General features: G+C 47.5%; 1 pseudogene; it reads right to left on the bottom strand.

Moving 5' to 3' along the window:
• Nucleotides 1-3,733: 3,733 nt before the first annotated feature.
• Nucleotides 3,734-16,188, bottom strand: LOC127684862 (probable inactive 1-aminocyclopropane-1-carboxylate synthase-like protein 2; annotated as a pseudogene).
• Between the last annotated feature and the right edge of the window lie 2,155 nt (nt 16,189-18,343).

Consider the following 18,343-nt stretch of genomic DNA (forward strand, 5'->3'; position numbering starts at 1 on the left):
CATGGAATATCTCAGTTTCTCCATATATGGTGATTGAGAGTTTTGCTGAGTATAGTAGTTTTGGCTGGCATTTGTGTTTTCTTAGAGTCTGCATGAGATCTGCCCAGGATCTTCTAGCTTTCATAGTCTCAGGTGAAAAGTCTGCTGTGATTCTGATAGGTCTTCCTTTATATGTTACTTGGCCTTTTTCTCTTACTGCCTTTAATATTCTTTCTTTGTTTAGTACATTTGGTGTTTTGATTATTATGTGGTGGGAGGTATTTCTGTTCTGGTCCAGTCTGTTTGGAGTTCTGTAGGCTTCTTGTATATTCATGGGCATCTCTCTCTTTAGGTTAGGGAAGTTTTGTTCCATAATTTTATTGAAGATATTTGCTGGCCCTTTAAGTTGTAAATCTTCACTCTCATCTATGCCTATAATCCTTAGGTTTGGTCTTCTCATTGTGTCCTGGATTTCCTGGATATTTTGGGTTACAAGCTTTTTGCATTTTGCATTTTCTTTAACTGTTGAGTCCATGGTTTCTATGGTATCTTCAGCATCTGAGATTCTTTCTTCTATCTCTTGTATTCTGTTGTTGATATTTGCATCTATGTCCCCTGATTTCTTCCCAAGGTTTTCTATCTCCAAAGTTGTCTCCCTTTGAGTTTTCTTAGTTGTTTGTACTTCTGATTTTAGATCCTGGATGGTTTTGCTTAACTCCTTCACTTGCTTGTTTGTGCTTTCCTGTAATTCTTTAAGAGATTTTTGTGTTTCCTCTTTCATGACCTCAGCCTGTTGACCAAAGTTCTCCTGTATTTAAGTGATTTTTGTGTTTCCTCCTTATTGGCTTTTGTATTCTCCTGAATTTCTTTCAATGATTTGTGTGTTTCCCTTGTAAGGGCTTCTAACTTTTGATCCATTTTCTCCTGAATTTCTTTAAGTATGTCCTTCATGTGTTCCTCTACCAGCATCACGACCTTTGATTTTAAATCCAAATATTGTTTTACTGGTGTGATGAGGTATCCAGGACATACTGTTGAAGGAGAATTGGGTTCAGATGCTGCCATATTGCCTTGATTTCTGTTAGTGGCGTTCCTGCGTTTGCCTTTTGCCATCTAGTTCTCACTGGTGTTAGTTGGTCTTGTCAATGCTGGACTCACCAGTGCAAACTGCCTCTTCCCAGGTGGCCTCTGGTGCACAGCTAACCTCCTGCACTGCCTGGAGACAGGGTGCTGTGGCCCAGGCTGTTCAGATCCCGAAGCAGACACCTGAAGGCTCCCACAGGGGCCTGCTGGACTCACCAGAGCACACTGACTCCTCCCAGCCAGCCTCCAGGATGCCCCTCTTGCCTCTTGAAGGACCTGGAGATGTGGCGTTGCAGCCCAAGCTATTCTGGATCCCGAAGTGGAGATCTGAAGGCTCCTGCTAGAAGCCTCAGGACTGGAACCTAAGTTCCATGCTGCAGTTACCACCGCCACCACCAGAGCAAGCTGTGTGCTCCCCGGGATTGAACTTTTAATATGTAAAGACTGTGGGATTTTTAAAGTTATTTAGATCTTGGGGATGAATAAGAAAGTGAGGGTTGAGGCTTCATAGTGATGTGTTTGTGTGTCATGTTGGCAAGGGGCCAATTGTACTGGCTGGTTTTGTGTATCAATTTGACACAGGCTGGAGTTATCACAGAGAAAGTTTCAGTTGAGGAAGTGCCTCTATGAGATCCAGCTGTGGGGCATTTTCTCAATTAGTGATCAAGGGGGGAGGGTCCCTTGTGGATGGTACCATCTCTGGGTTGGTACTCTTGGGTTCTATAAGAAAGCAAGCTGAGCAAGCCAGTAAGAAACATCCCTCCATGGCCTCTGCATCAGCTCCTGCTTCCTGATCTGCTTGAGTTCCAGTCCTGACTTCCTTTGGTGATGAACAGCAATGTGGAAAGTGTAAGCTGAATAACCCTTTCCTCCCCAACTTGCTTCTTGGTCATGATGTTTGTGCAGGAATAAAAACCCTGACTAAGACACTTCCTAATGCTAAAAACCTTTAATACACTTCCTCATGTTGTGGTGATCCTCACCAATTAAATATTTTGTTGCTACTTGATAACTGTAATATTTACAGTTCTGAATTGTAATGTAAATGTCTGATATGGCAAAGGGCACAGACCCTTCAGAAATGATGATACAGGTCACTCTTCCAGGAAAAACACCAAGACCTGCTGAGGTGCTCACTGAGGAGAGAGGAAATACAGAAGTGTAGGAGAGGACGATGGTTATAAATACCAGCTAAAACCACCTGCTGAAGTGAGGATTGTGATCGATATGAATGTTTCTGTCATATTGTTAAGAATGTGTTTGTACAGATATTTGTTTTCTTTTGTCAGTTTACTTATCATGTAATGTTAACATCAATTAAGATAATATCAGTGGTTATCATATTTAAGTTATGAGATACTAAAGGAATGTTCCTCAAGGGAATATTGTCACCTGTTCTAAAATAGATAAATGTGTTTATGTCTGTACGTGAGGTAATTACATCGTGTTAGGCATAGTCATGACATCATTTTTTTCACTTGGAAAGTAAGCAATGTATAAAAGGTGATTGTGTGTCAAGGTGACAAGGGGTAGACTTGTGATGGCTATTCTTGGCTGTCAGCCTGACTATATCTGGAATTAACTGAAAGCCCAAGCAGCTGGACACATCTGGAAGCATTTTGAGTTAACTGGATGATTTGAGGATGGAAGACCCACCTTAAATCCGGGCCACACCTTGTCACAGCCTCTATAAGGGTCATGGAAGAAAGAACTTTTGCTTTTTCCGGCTTGTCGCATTCTCACTGGCAAGTTCACCTATCTATCCTCCGCTGAGGGCCTCCCTCACTGGCACTAGAGCCTACTTTTGGGAATTCTGAGGTATACTGAAGACCAGCTGAGACACCAGCCTCATGGCCTGAACAACTAACTACTAGACGGAAATCTTGCTGTGTCACTAGGCAGCCTTGCTGGCCTGCAACCTCCTGTGTAATTCAGGCTGGCCTCAGAGCTGTACCGTTCATTCTGCTTCTCTTCCCAAAGTGGAAGCCAAGTTTGCTAATTATGGGAAGAATTGTTTCCTGGCGACTGACCCAGGAGGCTATTCAAGATCTCTGGCAGAGGAGGAAGTCTCTTTAAGAAAATGGTTTAAATAGTTTGTAATAGTTGCTATCTGGCTGTCCTTTTTATAATGCAAAGTGAAAACTTTCCCTACTGTGTTTGAAAAATGTTGTCCAGGTTCAATTGCCAAGAATGTGTTGTCTAAAAAGCCTGTTTAGTTTTCAAGGATAGAACTCCACCCTTTACTTGGTTTTAAGTATGTATGGAATGTTATGATAGGACACAGTAATAGTGGTGGTCAGATGTGGAAATGGTAGGGAGACAAAAACTATACGTGTGAAGTAAACTCAGTATTTTAATAAAGTAGCACTGTTTCTATTTGCTTACTTTAAAAAAAATCATCTCCTTCCAAAAAGGAATATGAACCAGAAATCAATCAGGCCTGGAGCTGGAGAAAATAGAGCATGACTTATTAAATGGTGAATGTAGAACGAAGCCATCTAAAAAGGGACCCAGGGATCCGCCCTCCAGGCTGGGACCCTCCAGGGTTCCATGCGCCTTGCTCCTCCTACCACAATAAAAACATCATTTTTGAGCACAGGATAGCTTGCAAAGACTAAAAGAAACAAGGCTTCTAAAAAGCCAGACAAGCTCAGGGTCTAGATGAGCGGGGTCAGACAGCACAGTACCTCCAGTTCCTCCTACTGCCTTCTGGCCACAAGGCTACTTTCAGGGGACCCTGAGCAAGTGACAGCAGGCTGTCTGGAGCCCCTGGGTGGAGGCAGCAGCCTGCGTCCTGGATGTCTGCTGCTGACATTCCATTATCATGCCTTTTGTGTGTTCAGGGAGCACACGGCAGAACTGACCCACGGCTAGAAGGTACAGAGGAGACAGAAGGGGAGAATGAATTAACAGTGTGCAGACGGAGCCCAGTCAGACCCGGGTGGCAGCAGACCATCAGAGCCTGTTTATGGGCACTGAAATCAGCCCTCCCTTCTTTGGGCTGGAACTTGAAGACAACCTGTTCTATCTCTTCTGACTCTTTTTGAACTCGAAGACAAATGAAGAGCCTGCCTGAAAGAGGAAGGTCTGTGTCAGAGTCTGACCTGTGGCGTTTTTTGCTTCTTAACCCTTCACTGGCTTTGATCAGTTACTTTTGCTGCAGGGTCTCTGTATGTGGCCCAGGCTAGCTATGACCTCTCAGAGCCCCTGTCTCCTTCCAAGTGTCAGCACTGCAAGAGTGGATGTCACGCCCAGCTTCCCTCTATTTTCCACACTAGACTAAACTTTTATAAGGCTAAGTGGTTCATTGCTCATCTCAGCAGGTAGGAAAATGTCTGGCAACTAATGAGATGCTATAAATAATCATTCACATCAACACTGTGTTCTTCAAATTCCCAGAGGAGTGTGCGATTCCCATAGACCATTCAATGGCTGCCATGATTGTTTGTCCACCACATACACTGGACTCTAGCCCTACACGGGCAGAAAACTGCTTCTTAGAAGCCTCTGGTCCAGAAGATATTCTCAAACATGTGGCAGACACAGAACAAGGCTACTCAAAAGGTGGAATGCGGGGACAGATGGGTACTTAAGGAATGGAGTACTTCCTGTTTATGAAGGATCATAGCTAATAGAATAGAAAAGGGTGGCTCAGGGAAGCGGAAGCTATCAGCTATTGAAGGCAGAATATATTAGGGAGGAGCTGGTGAGGCCTCTTTACTGCATATCTGACTTGGGGTGAGGAGGTCAGCAGGACTCACCCACTTGTAGTTGAAGGTGGTTTTCTGCAAAGATGAGGCAGAACCAGTCAGGCTCCATAGACATGTAGGATTTGCCACTAGATAACAGCAGCTTGTTGTCCTGGAAGCGCTGGTGAAGGATCTGCTCTTGGTCAAATGTGCATGGACTCAGATACTAAGGAAGGGGAAAGGGAAAAGGGGCGGAGCTGAGCACAAGACCAGCTGACTGGTAGGCCCAGTGCTGGCCATTTGCAGAACTTACAGCTTTCAAGTTGATCCAGACAAAGATTCCAGAACCACAGTTGCAAAAGGGGGTCTTCAAGTCCTTCAGTGTCCTAGTGGCAAAGCTGTAAGCCTTCCGGAGCCGGCTATGGTTTTTAGGAAGGTACACCTTATTGATTCACTCTGGATGAGCAGAGAAAGAATATCACAGATCTTACAGAAGACATCTGAGGGGGAGGGGGCAGGGAGGAGAGGTCCTGCCCAAGTGTGTACCTTAGCTGGGCCTCATACGAGCCAGGAGCCATTTCAATACAAGATGGAGTCTGCCTTGCTGTGTCGGAGTTGATAATATCCAAGCACACAACTCATATAGGACTTTATGAAGTGGACAGCAGACATCTTAATACCTTGCTAGAATGGTCTCTTTGAGTAGATGATTGAGGCCTGTAGCCAAGGCAGCCACAAAGGGGACTGATGCCACTGTTGTCACCTGAGCTAGTAAATGCGCAAAGCTTTTGCTTGGTCTCTTGAACCCCACACACTGGATTTGGAGAGCCCGGCTACTCTCTGGGATGAATTCAGCACCACTATTCTCAGCTAATAACAGGAAAAGAGTGACATGAAGCTGTAGAAACTTTTGTGCCCACCTTATACTATTTAAAAAGTTTTAATTATGCTAAATGATGGTGGCACATGCCTTTAATCCCAGCACTTGGAAGGCAGAGGCAGGTAAATATCCGAGTTCAAGGCCATCCTGGTCTACATAGGGCGTTCCAGAATAGCCAGGGCTACACATGGAGAAACTATTTCAAACAACAAAACCCTAAACAAACAACGTTTTAATTATGTATATATGTGCCAGTCTATGCATATAGACGTAGGTGGTTGGGGAGTTGAATCTCCTGGAAATGGGAGTTATAGGAGGTTTTAAGTTGACTGATATGGTTGTTGGGAACAGAACTAAGGTCCTCTGGAAGAACAGCACATATTTTTAACCACTGAGCCATCTCTCCAGCCCCGTGCCTATGTTATACTTCTGGAGCATCTAAACGAAAATCTCTTGAGGATGCAGTCTTTGGGTAAATCTTAGGTACATCTAAGGTTGAGAACCAGTATTGAAGGGGCTGAGTTCCAGTTTCTGCCATATCTAAAGGATGCTGGCACTATGGGGGCTTGGTAGCTTTCTCCTTTCTACTTCTTTCCCCACCCAAAGCTAAAAGCAAGCTGTCTGGCTACATTCGTCTGTTTCTTTAAATACCATGGTTTGTCTCAATATAGTCCATCTACTGGTCTAAGCCTTCCAGGCTGGCATCAATTACAGGAAATTAAAGGGAAAGACTATTTTCTATGTTTTAGCCATAGCATTAAAGGAGAAGGTCTCCTTTCAGGCGCAGCATTCTCTTAAGGTCCCTGAGAATCTAGGGGACATAGATCTATGCCAACTCTCCCCCAAATGTCTTTCTCCTTTGTACCCCTTAGAAATTTATTTTAATCCATATTGGAAAAGTCAATGAAAATAACCCAAACAAAAGAAAATGTTTGCCTGGGGCAAGTAGGTCCAGGAGAAAGAGACACTCGCTGATCTCTGCTAGGTGTGATGACACATGCTTTGATCACTAGGGAAGAGGCAAATGAGGCAGATCTCTGAGTTCTATGCCAGCCTGGTCTACACTTTGAGTTTCAGGCCAGGGCTACATATTGAGACCCTGTTTTAGAGGTGAAAAGGAAGATTGACTGACTGGTGTCTGAGGGTTCTTACCTTCAGAGCCATTCAGGAGCAGTTTTCCAAGCAGAGGCTTTCAGGATAAAAACCCAGCCTGGTTTCAAACAGGCCTGCCATCTTCTAGCCACACCCATGCACTCACTGAACTTCACCCTGTCCGCTATAGTTTAACTTCAGACAGTGAGCAGATCCTCAAGTTTATTGAGCACATGCTAGAGACCCACCACCCCCTTGGAAAGCCCAGCAATCCCCCACAGCCATAAAGTCCAGTCAAGGTGCTATCCTAAGGTCCTGCTTATACCTTTGTCCTGGAGCAGTCAGCACAGCTTCTTCTGAGCAATGCCAGAGACACCATGGTGGTAGCCAAAAGCCTTCATGGCAGAGGCCACATCCTTGTATGTATGTACAGAGAACACCAAGCAGAAGCCAGGCATGCCAAAATCCTGGAGGAAGAGAAGTTGAAGAAGGAACATGTAGTTTTTCTCGTCTTTTGTTCCTGGCTCTCCTTCCTTCCAGATCCAAAGGCAGGTGCTGGAGCTCACCTTACCAGTGCTCCAGAGCATATGGGTCATGTGAGGATCAGGCAAGCTGGAAAAGAAATAAAAAAAAAAAATCAGTCAGGGGGGAATGGTTGGAAGATGGGTAAATGGGCCCTTGGATGGAAAGGATAAAGTGGAGGTTAGGTTCTTCCTAGACAGGGTCTAACATGCCCAGGCTCAAGAGACACTGGTGGCAGCTAAGGTGGAAGTCAACACAAGGTGTCCCATGGAGCAGTACTCACGTGCCCACTGAGGGAAGCCCAGGGCCGTCAGCCTGACTGGCTCTGGTACTGTGCACCTGACTGTAGATCTAGTCCAAAACCACCTCCTTAGCACAGTCCTTTCAGGAGGCAGCTGCCCACCATTTCTAGAATATGCTCACCTGTCCATTCCAGAACGTGCCCTCCAGTCCATTCTAAGACATAGCTGCCCTGCCTTTAGTGAATCTGTTCCTTCTAGCAGGTATGCCAGTGTCTTGCTTTGATGAAATCTTATCCCTGCAGTCGAATTCTATATCCGCCCCACCCCCAAAACATTTGAGCTGGACATGGTGGGATATACTTATATTCCCAGCACTCAGGAGGTGGAGGCAGTAGAATTAAGAGTTTCAGGCCAGGTTGGCCTAAATGCAAGATGCTTTGTGAAGAAGTCCCTATCTAACTACCATTCCCTGGGGGCTTTCCTTGATGCATGCTTACGTGTGTGTGTGTGTGTGTGTGTGTGTGTGTGTGTGTATGTGTGTGTGTGTGTGTATGTGTGTGTGTGTGTGTGTGTGTGTGTACATATAGGTGTAAAAGACACAGGCTAAAACAGTGTCAGGGGCTGGTGAGATGGCTCAGTGTTTAAGAGCATTGACTCTTCTTCCTGAGTTCAAATCCCAGCAACCACATGGTGGCTCACAACCATCCATAATGAGATCTGATGCCCTTTTCTGGTATGTCTAAAGACAACTACAGTGTATTTACATGTAATACTAAATAAATCTTTAAAATAAAATAAAACTGGGTATCTTTTTAGATCGCTTTACCTCCCCAATGCCCCTGCCGCAGATAAGGTCCCAATAAACCTGAAGCTCTTCATTTCAGCCACTGGCCAATGAGCTCCAGGGATCTGCTTTCTCAGCTCCTCCCCTCAAACATATGCCACCATGGCCAGCCTGCCACATGGGCTCCAGGAATCAAATTCAGGTCCTTGTGCTTGAGTGACAAGCACTTTCCTGACTGAGCCATTGTCTTTACCAGCAAACATTTAAAAAGTCTTGTCTGGACTAGGCTAGACACAAAAGGTCAAAGGCCATGCACAAGAAAGTTTCCTAGTGTTGGACCTGGTGGATTTCATTTCTCTCTTTTCTTTCCCATTCTCTTGGCCTTCTGAGCCTTTTCATCTAGATCACCTCTTTGAGAACTGTCACATGTTTCTTCCATATTTAATCAGGACTCTAACACCCTCGAGTTCCCAGAATTGGTATCTCTGGCAGGACAGAGTAGCCTGCACTTGTGGAAAAGACCTCAACAGTCTTCTCTTCCAAAGTCCAGTGACTGAGTATCCCTGCCCATATGCCAGAAAAGGCGAGCAGAGCCTGCTAACTTACCACCTGGGTCACACAGAACCATGGTCAGTGAAGAAAAGACGGAGGAGCAGCCATTTAGAACCACCACCTGAGGACAAGGTCCGAGAGACAGACAAACTCAGTACCTGTGTAAGAAGGGCATACACAGGCTATCTCCCTTCTCCTCCCAAAGGGCAGGTCCCAGGGCCCTCCTTAGCTGGCTTTTACTGTGCTCTGCTCCTCTGAGGGTTCTCCCTGTGGTCTATAGATGATGCAGAAGGAGCCTACGAGGACAGCCCTCTACTGTACTCACATTTTCTGGGTCAAAGAGTATAGGTGCCTTGCAGTGGTGGGTTAAGAAGCTAGCCAGCTCTTCCCAAAGGCTGCAGACAGATACAGAGAGACCCTATCATTCCAAGGCACCCTTCCTCATTCAGAATATAGGTGACATGCTTTTTTAAAGAACATAGATAGCATCCAACCTTAAGGAGATCTTTCCTATCCAAGCCAACCTCTTCTAGAACTATAGACTAAAGTTACCTCTCTAGGGTCACGTGGCTATTGAGAGATGGGAGAATTATAGACAGATGCTGTTTCTGCCAGACTAGACTGCCTCCTGGGATGTTTTGTTCTTAGGCAAATCCAACCTTTTGATATTGAGTGCAACATTGTCACCTACACAGTTCATATTCAAGAACTGTGTGACTGAGTTCTAAAATTCAGTCAACAATTCTCAATGTTTTAAATAAGTTAACAGATTTGTGTTGGGCTGCATTAACTATTGTGCCTCAAACTAGACATGCCTATTAGGCATTTCCTGGAAGCTATTAGCCAAAGATACAGGAAAGCAGTTAATCTTAAATACAGTGCATCTGGGGGAAGGGGATATGGCTCATGCCGGGGTAGATGCTTGCCTAGAATGCATGCATAGAACCCTGGGTTCCATCTTTAGCACCACAATAAATGCAAGCATGATGGTATACACCTGCAACCCCAAACTCGGGAGGTAAGGATGAGGGTCAGAAATTCAAGGTTATCCTCAGCTACATAAGGAGTATGAGGCTAGCCTGTGCTACACAAGATTCTATCAATGATTTTATATATAGCCAATGGATGATAAAAGGCACCTGTGGACAAGAGACTCTAGTTCTGAAAGGCACTTACAATGGTTGTCCTTTCCAGTCGGAGTACTGCAGCTGGGCCTCATCCAGGAAGTTCATGTCACACTGAGTCAACTGTTGACAAACAGGACATGAAGACAGGTAATCCAGGGAGACCAAGTGGGCCTTATTTTGTTCCTAGTTCGTGCATAAGTCTCTGCCCTGACAAGTTACAAGTCTCCCCACAGGGCGAGCAAAGATACATGCCTTGTTCTCCTTCATGAATGGAGACCAGCCTTGTCAGACACACACGTGTTTCAACAGAAGTATCTGACAGTCTCCCTAAGCCAAAGCTCTGGGCAGGCTGCTCACTACATACCTGTCAGATGACCTTCGGACAGCCATCCAGGCCAGGAGCTTAGGTATGCTGTTCTAGAATCAATGTCTCTGCTCTCCCCGAGATGTCTATGTTTTCCTCCTGGACCTCCCACAAGGTGAGGACTAGGCCAGGGAACTGGGCCCGGGAGACCTAAGTCTCAGCTAACCCTTGCTGTTATCAGGTCAAGGCAAATCTTGTTCTCACTGGTACTAAGGTTGATGTAGCCATGGAAGTGGAAGGAATCTAGGTTAGCCCTCTTGCTCCATCCTAGGACACCTTTGGGTATGCCATGATGCTGTCATTGTAGATTAGTTCAAGGGAAGATTTCACCATGCCACAACATAGTTCAACTGGAGTCTGGTGATATTAAATGACAGAAAACATCTCAAGAACCTAAAGTTTTGCAGCTATCAAGCCCCCTCCCCAGTCCAACAGACACATCAAAGTAGTTGAACTGTGCTCTCTGTCTTAGCCACTGAATTCCTTGATGACAGGCCTTAAACTCACCATTTCCCGTGAGCTGCCTTGTCTCAAGAAAAGCATTCCACTTAATCCATTGAAGGAGAAAGAGAAGAAAAGTTGGAAATTTATCAGACAAACACACTGGGTGGCAGGCGGAACCTCTCTAGCTCTACCCAGATCCTGGAGCCTCATCAACAGCACACCCTGCTGTACCCACCTCTCCTATCACACCAGAAGGAGCGTCCGAGCTACTGGAGGAGATGCTGCCCTTACATACAACAGAGGGAACAGATTCAGTTCCTAGAAAAGCCACGGGATGGCCAGACAAAGCTTAGCGGAGGAACAGAACCGGAAGGCATAACTACAGCTGGGATGACCCCACCCTTTGAAGGGAGAGCGGCTATTAATCTCCTTGGCTAAAATCCCTTTGGTGGCTGCTTGCTGCTCTGGGGGGAACATTTGAACACCTGTCTACCTGTACCCTACTTCTGATCACAGTACTCATTGTCTCTACTCTGCCACACGGGTCTTCTTCCTGATCACACCAAGCTCTTCCCATGTTCCATACATGGTTCTCACCCCTAGGAATGTACCCAGTCCCTCCGTCCTGAGTCCACACGGATTCCTATTGTGCTATGACAGATGTTATGGGCTTTCCTTTCTAGCCTCTCTAGCCCAGGGTGCTGCTTCTCGGCTTTGGCCCTTCTGAATCACCATGCAGTGTGATACAGGCCTCAGACAGTGAAGTCAAGCTCCTGGACTTCAGTTAGATCAAGGTTGGGATAAGAACCAAAAGTCTTCATTTCTACCAAGCTCCCAAGACACGTTCTCAATGAGCATGCTACCAATGTTTCTGAAAACCTTGTCAGAATACCAGAAGCTTCAAGGAACCAGCAAAACAAACCTAAATAGCAAACTCCAGGTGGCGGGACTGCCTGAGGCTGCCAACCGCCTCTCATTCTTCAAGGCGACCTCCACCCAGAAAACTAGGCTTATGCCCCTTCCCACCACATGCTGTGATCCCCAGCTTTTTCCAAGCAGCAACAACTCTACCCACACATGTCTAAAACCTCATTGCTTCTACACAGGTCAGCACTTCAAAGTACCAAGCACACACTCTGCAACACCCAGAAGGTTCGGTGGCCAGTCAGTCAAGCCAAAACAGAGAGCATCGGTAAGAGATTCTCTGTCAAGCACAGGGTGTAGAGTGATGAAGACATTCAACACTGACCTCTCCCCCTCTCTATACACACAGTGTGCACACAAAGAATCGCATTCTCCTGGAAGACATATTTTAAAAAGGAAGTGAGTATGGGTTAAGGTCATTAGGGAACTTGGAAGTTGGGGACTCTGCCAAGACTTTTTATATAGGGAATGTCTATCGTAAACAATGCTATAGCACAAAGAAATGTTGCCCCTAAAGCCAAGCCCTAAACTGTTAGAATTGGGGTTCATCAGTCCTCTCTTCCAAACTCCTCGGCTATTCCTTGGCTTCAGTGTCTCTAAGCCTGCCTCACCTACCTCCCAATCTCTACTCATCCTCCATGTTGGTTAAAAACAGTGTCAGGATCAGACAAGCTGCTGTTGGCAGGATAACCATGCTCTGCCATGAGTCTCAGGCTCAAGGTAGATCTTGAGCAGGGGAGATGGGGAGGAGCCAGGCAGGGAGGAGCCAGGCAGGGAGGAGCCAGGCAGGGATTGGCTCAGGGATAGTGGGAGGTTCTCCTGGGCGTCACCTGATCTGCCTTTCCAGTTAGTTCCACAAGTCTAGCTTTATGGATGAGAAAACAGAGGCTCAAAGGAAGGAATTGAGTCCACCAGACACAGACATAGGATGTGTTTATCAGGGAAGGTTCCAGGCACATCAGCCTATAGTGGCTGTGCCTTGTGTGTCCCCGCACAGCCATGGATATAAACTCAACACAAAGTCAAAACTTAAAACATCCAGGTTGCTGTTGCTTTGCTTCTGTCACTCCAATGTCCAGTTCTCAAGCACCAACTTTATAGATAATGTATTACAATGTTAGGTCTAAGCCAGTTGACAATAAAGCTCCACTTTCTATTAGCTCCAGGGCATTGTGGTCCAAAGTTCCTGCCTCCCTCCATTCCCATGGTTTCTGTCACCACACCAAGCTTACCTTCTTTTCTGTTTTCACTCATCTCTGCGCTGCTGGAAGTCTAAATCCTTACGCCAGCAGTGTCTCTGCCATTCAGGGAGCTTGCTCCGCCGCCCCCTTCCTCTTCTTTTAAGCACAAGGTGGCTCTAGGGTAATGAGATCCCTTCTGGAGCCATCTGCCCAGCAGCTCCCTATTACCTAAAATGGCCTTGGAATCATTACAGAGAACTGGCTCCAGGGAGTTTCAGGCTGAAGCGAATCTGAAGAGCACTGTCACCAGCTGAAGGGCTCACAAGCTGAGAAGGCCCTGGCTCTTTGAAGGAGGCTAGAGCCAAGGCCTGTGTGCACAGGCAAGACACTGGATGAATTGGGTGCTTACCGACTATGAAGAGTCACCAGAGGGAGAGAGATTTCAAAGTACAAAGGAGCCTGTGGTAGTTCCCCATTTCTGAGGAGACCATATTTGAGAGTAGGCTGAAATGGGGTTTAATCAGGACAGGAGGGACCACTGCATAAAGAGGCCTTGGAGGGAGCTCCAGGGACCACCCCCTAGGGCCCAGGACTTAGGGCCTCCTGCCTGTGTGGCATTGGCAAGCCTCCCCTTTCTCCTTGCTTAAGACAGAGGCCAGGAAATCTACATCCCATGTGGTGTGGAGACTAACAGGGGACAGGCGTGTGCTGACATGATGGGGCGGTGGGGCTATGTTAAACATCTTAGCTGTGCCTGAGCTTCCCATGACCATCCAGGAACAGAGCGGACCCACAGCAGCCTATCCCGCCAGAACACCTATGCCCTGGGTTCAGACTTTAAGAGAAAAATGATCCAGGTATGGTGGCACATGCATTTAATCCCAGCACCTGGGAAGCAGAGACAGGAGGGCCTCCTTGAGGTCAAGTACAGCCTGATTATGTAGTGAGACCCTGTCCAAAAAAAAAAAAAAAAAATATGTCTGGGTTACAGTGAGGTGCTGGTGTAGTAGGTCTGGGGGCCCAGGACTCTGGACTGCTAACGCATGCACACTCCTCCTTTCACCGCCCGGCAGCTCTCCTGCTTCTTTAGCTCTTCCGTGTTTTAAAATGGTGTTATTTTGGTCAGCACACCTGCTTTGTCATTTCTCTGCGTTGTTTCTTTCCAGCTCCCCTATCTAGAATCTAAACCCCATGAGGAGAGACGCTTCAATTGCTTTGCTTATCACTGTCTGTCTGAAGAAGACCAGGAGCTCAGTGATCACTTGGAATTTGCATTGAAAGTTTCCTCCTAAGGCCTGAATGGTTGGTTCCTAAAGCAGTGCTGTTGGCTGTGTGTGTGTGTGTGTGTGTGTGTGTGTGTGTGTGTGTGTGTGTGTGTCTGTCTGTCTGTCTGTCTGTCTTTCCTCTCCACCAGCTGCTACCCAGTGTGATATGCTGCTTGATCACTGGTCTAATGTTAACAGAGCCAAGCAACTGTGAACTGAAGCCTTCACCCATGCCTGGAAATAAACCTGTCTTTCCCAAGTTGTTTGCCTCAAGATTCATAATATTAATGGACGTTAATACCTTGTCAGTAAATGGATGAGTGGGGTGGGTGGGGTGGGTGGATGAGGGGATACCCTAAGGCAATTATCTGAGGTTTGGGCTGTAGGCCTCTCTGCTCACTGGTTCCAAGGCACATAGAAAAGAATCTTGGTCATGTTTGATTAATACTTGTTTATTATATTATAGAATATTGATTTTTAATTTTTTGTTTATTTTATTTATTCATTTTATATATGAGTGTTCTACTGCATACACATCTGCATGCCAGAAAAGGGCGTTAGATCCCTTTATAAGTCATGAACCACCATGTGGGTGCTGGGAATTGAACTCAGGACCTCTGGAAGGGCACCCGTACTCTTAACCACTGAGCCAGCTCTCCAGCCCATATTATATTGATTAATGAGTGAAGATGATAACTTTAAAATTAAACAATTGTATGCCCTTGGTGCTGTTGGCAGCAGAGGGAAGAGTTTCCTAGAAAAAAAATCCCTTGTTTATAACCTATCACAAAGGGCTGGCTGGGAGCCTCCTCTTTGGGGCGTCACTTCCAGCCACTCAGGCATAACCAAGATTTGCCAGCAGGGGGCGCTACGTCCTTATTTTCTTGCTGTTGATGGAACTTGTGGCAGTCAGTATGGGTCTAGAAAGGCTGCAGTCTGAATAAAAAGGTCTGGTGCAGCCCATAGGTACACCCTTATGCCCCTGGGGTATGGTAGGTGACTGCAGAGGGGCAGGAATTTAGAGGTGCTGAGGCCAACTGCCAGGTGCCGAGCCCAAGTAGGCCTCCCCAACTGCTGACTTCCTGCACCCCCTGATGGCTCAGAGCCTGCATTTTGAAGATGGGACAGAGTGAGTAACCTTGGCCAGAGTCTCATACATAGAATACATCCCTAGTGTGACTAAAGACCAGACTCACCAACCACTGCTTCCTCTGTCATTCCTCACACCTTTTCGCATAGTTCTGCTTCAAAAACCAAGCAAGATCCCATGAGCAGCATCTGACTTGGCCAGCTTCAGAAGGCCCTGGGTTTGAAGGCGGGGCAGCAGAAGTAGGCTACAGTAGCTGAGGAGGGGAGACTCCTCCTCCCAGCTGCTCCCACTCCCAGCATCCTCCAGAGAGCAACCTGGTAGGCCTGGAGACAAAGGCAGGGGCCAGAGCCTGCCAAGAACCCTGACGCACCTTGAAGAAAGGTTGGTCTCGATGATCAGAGGCCTAGAGAGAAGCAGGGGTGGGGGGGGAAGGGGGGGTCTCCCTGAGCTGTGGCTGCTACCTGGAGTCTATATCATGGCTCTGTTTTGTGTCACAGGGCTAGAGTCTCACATAAGAGACTTCCCGACAGTTTAATAAACAGAGGGTCTAATTTACAGGTGACCATACTGAGCCCAGCAGAGTTCTTCAACCTCATCCAAGTTCAAGCTACTTGCATTAGGTTGAGTGAAATCCAGTGTGAAGCGAGGCCCAACATGGCCTCTTCCTGGGCCACAGAGATGGTCTCTGAAGAATCCTCCTGTAGCATGCTTGTCTTTGGGCGGTTTGAAATGACCCAGAGTGAGAGGCTGAAGAGGCCATAGGACAGAAAGGCCTTGGCTTCCAAGTCACCCAGTTGGGTGACAAGCGGCTGCATCCAGCTTCTTCAAAACACTCACCCTCCAGGGCCTGTCCTTCAGAATGGCCCTTTCTCTCCAGAAGGTCCCTGCTGCCTGCAGCCTCCCTGTGGCCCCGGGCCTCAGCTCTTCCCCCATGGTTCTTGGAGCACCCAGACCCCACCGGGGCAGTCATGTTGCATGTCCCTCCCCTTAACCTACGGGGACCATGCACACAGTAGGTTCCAAGCACACAGTAGGTACCAAGTCACTGTTTTTGTTTACTTGTCTAGTCAAGTCAGTATGGGACGTCAGACCCAAAAAAAGCTGTTCTCTCTTGCCAGAGAATTCTGAACCCAATTTGCCAACAACGACATCTGGCCCTGTTGGAGAGCAGCAGGAGCAAATTAGCCTTGCTCAGTCATAGACACACACGCATTAGCAATTTGCCACGCAGCCTGTGGGCCACACGCACTCTGTAATAGACTGAAGGCAAGAGAGGATGCTACTGCACAGACAAAGACCTGCAGGAACCTAAGGAGCATGCATCTCTCTGCAGTGGTCTTAAAGGCAGAGCAAATGCAAAGTCCCTGGGGTCCGAATGGCCCCAGGGCTGCTATATGTGAAAAATGGATTTCTGAATTAGCAGACCAAGCTAGGACTGTATTCTAAATGTGGAAAAAAAAAAAAAAAAAGCCCAGATTTTTCCGGAGCTGTCTGTCATGGGTTACTGCAGTAGAGCTAGGTGCAGGCAGCCTGTGGCCCTGCGAGTTACACCTCTGCTTGAAGCCACTTAGAGATTGTCTTTCCTGTGAGGTCATCATTCCCAGTTTCTATGAGCCCCCGTGTGGCCGTTAGGACCCTGCTAACCAATGCCATGCCTCATCCAGGCTTTACGCCCCAACCCCTGGTAGGTCCTTGGCTAGAGAAACAGTGGCTGGGTCCCAGAGGCCTCTCACCCCACCCTAACCTTTCTCTCTATCGTGTTAGGGAAGCCATGCTTCCCACAGACATCCCAGAAGGCTGAGAATCATATTCCAAGGCACACTGGGTAGGTCTTCCCTGATAAGTACAAGAGAGCCTCTGAGTGCTCCCTGCTCCTCCTCCCTCCTCTGCTCCCTCCCCTGCCCCCTTCCTGCTCCCCTCCATCTTTTTCTCTGGGGCTCATTCCTCCATTTCATTAGGCTGCTGAGAGTGGTTCTGACTGAAGGCCCCTCTCTCCCAGCTCTTACAGCCTGACCTGGGATCCAATTCCTCTTCAAATATGAATAAGGCTGTTCTGGCCGGAGCTCAGTTCTGCCAAGGAGCTGCGATAGATCTTCCCTGGGCTCTTTCTATTAGCTTCACCCAAGCGACCCTGTGCCAGCCTGGCCAGCACATCCCCCACCCCCACCCACGGGGCTCAGCATCCTACTTGGGCACAGAGATGTTTTTATTTTTCATAGATACTATCTATCTACTGGGCACCCATTCCTCAGAGGCAAGCCTCCTCCCCAGGGCTGCCAAATGACCCCACCCCCACCCCGCCGCCCTTGGGAGTGTGCTAGAGTGAGGGGACAGGAGCCAGCAGCAGACTGTGGGACACTCTGTGCAGTGTAAGGCTCTGTGCCCTGGTTCCCTGGGAGAGGTGGTCAGGGGGACAGCTGGCTCAGGCAGACATGGAAACTGGGTGCTTGTCTAGGCCCTGGAGGCCTCCTAGTCAGGGCTCCTGGAGACATCTGCCTATGGGGTGTGGTCCAGAGTGCTGAGGCCTAACCGGGAATTGTCAAGATGTATTATATGTTCAATACTCAGCTCAGACTGTGTGGCTCTGGGTAGGTAACTAGGCATCTCTGCACAGCATCTATCTACTCGGTTACAAAGGCGGGCCAGCGAGAGCAGCTGAGAGAATGTAAATGGCAAATGGCGGGTGTGAGTTGACCTTTGCCCTGCCGCCCACCCATCCCCCACTCGCCCATCCCCCCACCACCACCTGATAGCTTAAGCTTCTGTTGCTTTTGTCATTTCTCTTTGAGCCGCTACTTAACTGCCGCTTGCTGGTCTCCCGAGATTGAAGCTGTTACAAGAAGCCTTCCAGAGGGAGCTCTGCTGACTGCTCTTACTGTCACACCCCACCCCTACCTCCATCTCTACAGAGAAGCCACCACCTCCCCTCTCCCCCAAGGGGCCTCTTTCTGTAAAGGACTTGTGACTTTCCATGGGGCCTTTTCTGCCCCCAAGCCTATGAGTGGCTTCCCAATGCTTTCCTGGCAGAAAAGTCTGCTCTGTCCCCAGAGACACCTCCTCTGGCCAATGGCTTCTGTCGGCCAGGATCTGCCTCAGACCCAGTCTCTGAAACTGTCTCCTTTTAC

Source organism: Apodemus sylvaticus, chromosome 5 (assembly GCF_947179515.1).
Source record: "Apodemus sylvaticus chromosome 5, mApoSyl1.1, whole genome shotgun sequence".
Classification (NCBI taxonomy): domain Eukaryota; kingdom Metazoa; phylum Chordata; class Mammalia; order Rodentia; family Muridae; genus Apodemus; species Apodemus sylvaticus.